Here is an 8,581-nt window from a genome sequence, read left to right as displayed (position 1 = left end):
AATCCTGCTCATAGGGTTGTTTCTGTGCGAGACAACCCTGTGAGGAGGAGACCATCAAGCTAGGGGACGCCCACCTAACTCGTGAATGGGGCAAATTGCATGGTCGATCCTGCCGAGAGGAGCATAGAACGACAATTATTAAGGATAATATAACTGCGTGGAGCCTTTACTTAATTGCTATAGGGGGGGGACCATCGATCGGGAGTAAAGACGGCGGGTGAGTGAACATAAGAAGAACATAAGAACATAGGGAGACTGCAAGAGGCCTATATAATGGCCTACACAATTAAGGCAGCTCCAGATTCCCCCCCCCACTACCACCTGTCATCCTCGTCCATGTAGCAATCCAGTCTACTCTTAATTAAAACAAGCTATCGTCCCAGCGACTCACTATGTGATTGCTGAGTTTATTCTATTCCCCCACCACCCTGTTACTAAAACAATGCTTGCCTATTTCCCTCCTAAATCTATACTTTTATAATTTAAATCCATTACTGCGTGTTCTATATTCCTGTTGGCTAGTTTTCAGCACTTTACTTATATCGCCTTTGTTGTAACCCTTGACCCATTTGAATACATCTATCAGATCTCCCCGCACTCTTCGTCTTCCTAGTGAGTGTATAAGTTGAGATGTTTCAGCCTATCAGGATATGGGAGGTTCCTCAGCCCCTGAACCATCTTTGCCATCCTCCTCTGAACTGATTCTAGCAAGTTGATGTCCATTCTGTAGTGTGGGCACCAAAACTGGACAGCATAATCTAAGTGTGGCCTAACTAACGCTAGTCTGAGGATGACCTCTGCACTGTTGTTGGTTACCGTCCTGTTAATAAATAAATACCCTGTTAGCCGTATTCCTCGCACTAATACATTCCCAGCCAGCAAAAAATATGGGCCCCATATGGGTTTGTGAGTGGGTGGAGTTAGACCCATGTGGCCCATGTGGGCCCTTCATGGGTTATATGTGGGCAAATGTTTATGAGCATGGGTCTGATGTGGGACCCATATGGGCAATGTGGGCCACTATGGATCAGCTGTCAGGAATGTTCTAAAACGTATTTTGTGAATTTTCTCTTCCCCAGCCCCTGCGCCTGTAGCTGAATGGTTTCTGTGACCAAGATCAATAGAATATAACAGGTCTTCTCTACCTCGTACCAGATTTCTCCTCTTCTGCGCATTGACGTCACCAGCAGCCCCTCAGACTGCTTCGACTAAAACCTACCCACCACCAGGCTTCACCTGACCACAGGTGTAGATGCATCTTGTGTGCTCCATTTTCTTTATTTCGATGGGTGACTTAAGTATTTAAGATAAATTTCAGTACGTATAGCCCTTCCTGCAAGCATGGGGTGTATAAAAGAATGCAATACAGACATGCATCGCAGAGAACCAGCCCTTTCGACCTTATATACTAACCTTACTCATTTTCGTGTAATATATATTAGTTTGTGTATAGAAATCATCACGTATAACCCTTCCTGCAGACATACAATCATATGTCATCAAGAATCATCCCTAAGGAAACAGAAGGCATTTTAATCAACCATTTTTCGTTACGTATATTTACTTGCGTTTAGAAATCATCACGTATAACCCTTACTGCAGACATTCAACCATACATCATCGAGGATCAGCCCTCTCAACCGTATATGTGTGTCTTCGTATGGCGGAGACACTGTATAACGGGGTGTATGGTACTGTGTGTGTGTTCGTGTGTTGACTTTATTTCCACACCACCTTGATTTGAGGTAAAAGTCTTGGCGCGTTTTTTTTTTCAAGAGGTATCCCCCGTAGGCCTAATCCTCTTTTTGGTCAGGAAATTAATGGTTACGAAAGAGTGCACGTTGTTATAAAAGCACATGGGGTTGTAACAAAAGGGTACAGAATTGTTTTGAAAGCATACGTGGTTGTAACGAAAGAGTGCGATGTTGTAACAAAAGCTTACGGGGTTGTTTCGATCAACAGTGCATGGGTTTGTTGCAATACCCAAAATCCGTAGAAATTGTAAATAGCCGTAGCAGCAAATATTGTCATGCAGAAACCATATATAGTTGTTAATAGCAGCAGCAGCAGCAGCAAAAAGGTTAATGTGAATAGTCGAAGAGGAAGTTAGGTTTGGCATTCAAAAGCCATAGATGTTGTTAATAGCCAATCGCAGCAGCACCAAAGCTGTTACGATACTACCATTATGCCAGATTAATGCGCTCCCCATATGTATTTTCCCATAGCACGTACTTAAAATATATCCCACTCCCACTGGTAGACATGTAAATATATAGTTTAGTACACACACTTAAGAAACATAAAACCCTGTACCTTTTGCTTAAACTATACCACCTAAACATACGTAAATATATCGCTTCATACATATACTTACAAATATAACCCAGTAACGTACGCTTAAAATGTCGCATCGCACATATACTTACAAATATAAGTATAATTGCTCGTGTATAAATTTCAGTGCGTATAGCCCTTCCTACAAGCAAGAAGCGTATAAAAGAAAGCAATACAGACATACATCGTCGAGAATCAGCCCTTTTGACCCAATACAAACTTCTTGATGAATATTCATCATTATCCTTTTATGTATAATTGATTTTATAAATTTCAGTACGTATAGCCCTTCATGTAAGCTTGGAGTGTATATATGGGAGAATGCAACACAGACACACATCATCGAGAATCAGCCCTTTTGACCTTAAACAAACATCTCATTCTTCATTTCCTGTTTTGTATATTAGTTAAAGTATAGAAATCATCACGTATAACCCTTCCTGCAGACCTACAATCATATGTCATCAAGAATCATCCCTAAGGAAACAGAAAGCATTTTAATCAACCTTTTTTCGTTACGTATATTTACTTGCGTATAGAAATCATCACGTATAACCCTTACTGCAGACACTGTGTAACGGGGTGTTTGGTACCGTGCGTCATTGCCACAGTGCGAGGAGCAACAACACAAAGCAGATTTTATCTATAGCGTGCGCCAGTTCCTACGCCTTTTGCTTGGCCCATGCTGCCCCCCAGTGCTTCTCTTAAATGGAGATGCTGAAGTTGGGGTATATTAAAGGTCTGGGCAGTACATGGGTAGCAGAAGTAAGGGTTGCGATAGCCGGAGCAGCAGTGCACACTTACAAATATATAACCCGAGACTTCATAGATGCGTAAACATACCGCGTAGTACGTACATGCATGAAAACATAACCTGGTACTTTAAGTTTTAAAAATATTCCTTACAACACACTTAGATATATACGTCAGAACCTTTCCACTTCATTCTTCTTATGTATAGTTTAGTCGATACTCTTATATATTCCCATGTACCTTAATATTCCTTGGTAATTTGCCGTAAGACGCATAACCCAGAGGCCAGGGAATTGGTACCAGGGAGACTGGGGGAATAAGCTGCTGTTCAAGGCAAGGACTGGAACAACAAGTAAAGGAGAGAAGCAGAGATGAGCAGGACCAAAACTGCAGCGTTTGTATAGGGGAAAAAGAAACAAAAGAGCACCTGATAGTGGCCTGTGACAGGTATGAAGAGGAGAGGCAAAGGCTATTAGCATCTGTGGTGGAGATCATTGGGGAAGAGGAGTGGCATAGCAGAGTGGAGGAGGAAGACGGAGGAATAAGTACCGTGTTAGGAAGCAGTGAAATTAATGCCTCACACAAAAATTTTCTTGGCATGTTGCTGCAAAAAAAGATCTGAGCATGTAGTGAAAGTTGAGTGAAAAATGTAATAATGGAAAATAGCAAAAGCGCATAGTCAGGCAAATCAGGGAAAGAAATGGACAGAAAACCTAAGTTCAGGATGAAGTGCTCAGTATTACAAGTGAATAAAGGGCAAGGCAAGGCAAGGCAAGGGCAGTGCAGGGCAAGGCAAGGCAAGGCAAGGGCAGGGCAAGGGAAGGGCAGGGCAAGGGAAGGACAAGGCAAGGGAGACCAACGCACAGGGCTATATATGGCCAGCCAAGAAGACGAGACGCACAGGGCTGGCCAGCCAAGAAGGCAAGGTCCGGGAACGCACAAGGCCAGCCAGCCAAGAAGGCGAGACGCACAGGGCTGGCAGCCAAGGCAGGACAAGGCAAGGGAAGGGCAGGGCAAGGGAAGGGCTGGGCAATGGCCAGCCAAGAAGGCAAGGTCAGGGAACGCACAAGGCCAGCCAGCCAAGAAGGCGAGACGCACAGGGCTGGCAGCCAAGGCAGGACAGGGGAAGGGAAGGGCAAGGCAAAGGAAGGGCTGGGCAAGGCAAGGCAAGGCAATTAAGTCAAGGAAAGGGCAAATCAAGGCAAGGGCAAGGCAAGGCTTAAGCATTCATCGTGAACTTAGGTTTTTTGTCCTTTTCTTTCCCTGATTTGCCTGCCTATGCGCTTTTGCTATTTTCCACTATTACACTTTTCACTCAACTTTCACTACATATTCAGATCTTTTTTCCCCAGCAACATGCCAAGAAAATTTTTGAGTGCAAGGGAAAGGCAAGGGAAAGGCAAGGCAAGGCAAGGGAAAGGCAAGGCAAGGCAAGGGCACCACCACCACTATCACGTACCACCACCACCACCACTATCACGTACCACCACCACCACAACCACTATCACGTACCACCACCACCACTATCACGTACCACCACCACCACTATCACGTACCACCACCACCACCACCACAACCACTATCACGTACCACCACCACCACCACCACTATCACGTACCACCACCACCACCACCACAACCACTATCACGTACCACCACCACCATCACCACTATCACGTACCACCACTATCACGTACCACCACCACCACCACCACTATCACGTACCACCACCACCACCACTATCACGTACCACCACCACCACCACCACCACCATCACGTACCACCACCACCACCACTATCACGTACCACCACCACTATCACGTACCACCACCACCATCACCACTATCACGTACCACCACCACCACCACCACCACCACTATCACGTACCACCACCACCACTATCACGTACCACCACCACCACCATCACCACTATCACGTACCACCACCATAAGTCATCGGCGCATGGCCTAAGACCACCCACATGTCCTAAAAACCACCTATTAACCCAGACTCCAGATTCTCTCTATATAAGGATAAAAAAATGAGCTGCGTGGAGGTAGAATGTGCCACTAAGATGGCGTCATTATAAACATTAACCACACCAGGCCCCGCCAAAAAAATAAAAACAAGTCCCACAAAAAAACCCCACCAGGTCCTACAAAAAACACACCAGGACCCACCAAAAAAACCCACCAAGCCCCACCAAAAAAACACCAGGCCCCACCAAAAAAAACACCAGGCCCCACCAAAAAAACACCAGGCCCCACCAAAAAAAACACCAGGCCCCACCAAAAAAAACACCAGGCCCCACCAAAAAAAACACCAGGCCCCACCAAAAAAAACACCAGGCCCCACCACAAAAACACCAGCCCCCACCAAAAAAAACACCAGGCTCCACCACAAAAACACCAGGCCCCACCAAAAAAAAAACACGGCCCCACAAAAAAACACCAGGCCCCACAAAAAAACACCAGGTCCCACCAAAAAAAAACACCAGGCCCCACCAAAAAAACACCAGGCCCCACAAAAAACACCAGGCCCCACCACAAAAACACCAGGCCCCACCACAAAAACACCAGGCCCCACCAAAAAAAAACCAGGCCCCACCAAAAAAACACCACGCCCCACCCAAAAAAAACCACGCCCCACAAAAACACCAGGCCCCACCAAAAAATACACCAGGCCCCACCAAAAAATACACCAGGCCCCACCAAAAAAACACCATGCCCCACCAAAAAAACACACCAGGACCCACCAAAAAAACACCACGCCCCACCAAAAAAACACCAGGCCCCACCAAAAAAACACCAGGCCCCACCAAAAAAACACTAGGTCCCACCAAAAAATACACCAGGCCCCACAAAAAAACACCAGGCCCCACAAAAAAACACCAGGCCCAACCACAAAAACACCAGGCCCCACAAAAAAACACAAGGCCCCACAAAAAAACACCAGGCCCAACCACAAAAACACCAGGCCCCACAAAAATAACACACAAGGCCCCACAAAAAAAAAACTAGGTCCCACCAAAAAATACACCAGGCCCCACAAAAAAACACCAGGCCCCACAAAAAAACACAAGGCCCCACAAAAAAAACACTAGGTCCCACACAAAAAAACACCAGGTCCCACCAGAAAAACCCACCAGGGCTCACCAAAAAAAAAAAAAAAACACCAGGGCCCACCAAAAAAACCACCATGCCCCACCAAAAAAACCCCACCAGGGCCCACCATATCCACACCCACACAGTACAGATGGGCCACTATCACCCACACCCTCACAGTATAGATGGGCCCATAACACACCCACCAACACAGTAATATATGGGCCTCTAACACCCACACAGTAATAGACGGGGCACTAACACACCCACCCACACAGCAATTTCTACCCAGACACACGGAAGGAAAGAGGTTGGAGATAGTGTCAAGAGAAAAGACAGAGAGCGAAAGCTTAAAGCTCTGAATCAGCTACCTAACGTCACCTTCTGAGGGAAATAAACCGAGACGTGCTAAGCGAATCCGAAACGAGCCATCCAGAGGGAACGAAACACATGAGCGGGAGCGAACCACCAAACATACACAAACTACTTCCTCCCTTCTCCTTTGTTGTTTACTTGCAACAATAAACTATCAATCAATCAATCAATTATTCACCACACAACCATAACAAACAAATATCACTAACCTCCCCCCCCCGTGAAACTACTAAAAACTGAGAATGGATACAAAACGATAATAAAAAAAGGGATAAATCAAAGGAAAATGAAGGAATTGAACTCTTAAAATGTATACAAACAAGCTGTACTGCCTGGGGGTTGGGATGGCATGCTCCTCCCTTCTCCTTTGTTGTTTACTTGCAACAATATACTATCAATGAATCAATCAAGCTGACTACCCACATGCTGTCCTAAAGACCACCTGAACTCCAGATTCTCTAAATGAGGATAAAAAAATGAGGTGCGGGGAGGTACAATGTGCCGACTAAGAAACATAAGAACGAATTAAAAGTAACCAATCACAATCAGGAATGTTGGGGCAAGAAAGGTAAACCACAAAGGATCACTGGCAGGACACGACACATCACAAATAAGGTTACAATGTATCAACTATTGCCGGGGATGCCATTACAGTGTTATCTCTCCCATCTCATAGGTGTTTCGGTTCATGCCGGACTGGAGTGGGTGGGAGTGGAGAGCCGGTATGATTCAGACACTTTTTAGAAAAATATTTTTAGAAAAAGAAGTTTAAATAGTAGTGTAATTTTGTTGATCTCAAAATGTTCCTCCATCCTTTGGCTCTTTCGGCTGCTAATATGACACTCGTAGCTATTTCCAGTTTTCAGATGTAGGTGGTGAAAGACAAGTTTCTAAATCGTCCGAACCATCCCCACCCGTGGTGATGGTTCGGCCAGGGAGGTGGGATGGTACGGACACTCATAATACTCGCCATAATATTAATATAACTTAAGTTTGATTGGCTAATAAACAAGATTATATCTTCAACAAAACATTTAAATAAGGACAAAGTATCCTCTCAATATTTAAAGGGGTAAAAAAATAAAAGGAGAACTATAAGAAATATCTCAAAACTTTTGGTATTATGGCTTCCTTCTCTTCTCACAAGCATAATATCTGAATATGAATCAACCAAATTAAAAATGTGTGGTCACACTCCTTTTCAAGCACGAGAGCCTCGGTGGTGATCGTGTTATACGACAACACCTTCGCCGGGCATCGCTGCGTCACCGAAATAATTTACATCTCGCTAATTGGCACGTTTTTGAAGCGAAAGCTTACGATACACCCTGAGAATATTACATACGAGATGCAAAAAAACATAAATTAGGACTTGCATCGAAAATAATAGCTCTGAGGGCGTGGTTATCCCTTTGTGGGCCAAGGCAACAAAGTTTTGCACGTTTGTAGTGACACGACTAGCCTGATGGGCGAGCCTCCCATAACCCACTGAGCCAGTGGGGTACCTCTTTGGCCGACTGGTAAAGGAGTGGCTCTCCCGTTACGCTGGTCGAGGGTTCGATCCCCGGCGCCGGCAAACCTTTCCTTGTCTGGATTAATTTCTCGTGTGTTTCGTTACACGCAGTGGCCGTGTGTGAGTGTTGTAAAGAGGAAAATTCTGGCATTTCACATTCACACTAAATCTCGCGGCACTCGGTCCCACATACTTACCATAAGTGCGATGGCCGGACCATCCCACTGTCCGAATCATACCGGCTCTCCCCTACCTGGTGATGGGTGGGCCTGGGGCGGCATGGTGGTGCGGGGAGTGGGGCGTCTCCCTCCTGCAGTGGCACCAAAAAACCTTCGCCTTCTTCTTCGATAAGGTAGGCTGCGGAGACCACGATGACCACTATGAGACATGAACGGCAGGCACTGCAGGCTGTACTCATATACTGTTGATGATCTTATGCTTCCCCATCCTCCTTTATTTTTTTTTTTTTTGGGGGGGGGGGGGATTGTAGGGTTAAATGTATA

Source organism: Eriocheir sinensis, chromosome 10 (assembly GCF_024679095.1).
Source record: "Eriocheir sinensis breed Jianghai 21 chromosome 10, ASM2467909v1, whole genome shotgun sequence".
NCBI classification, from domain to species: domain Eukaryota; kingdom Metazoa; phylum Arthropoda; class Malacostraca; order Decapoda; family Varunidae; genus Eriocheir; species Eriocheir sinensis.
Note: the sequence above shows the minus strand (reverse complement) of the source record.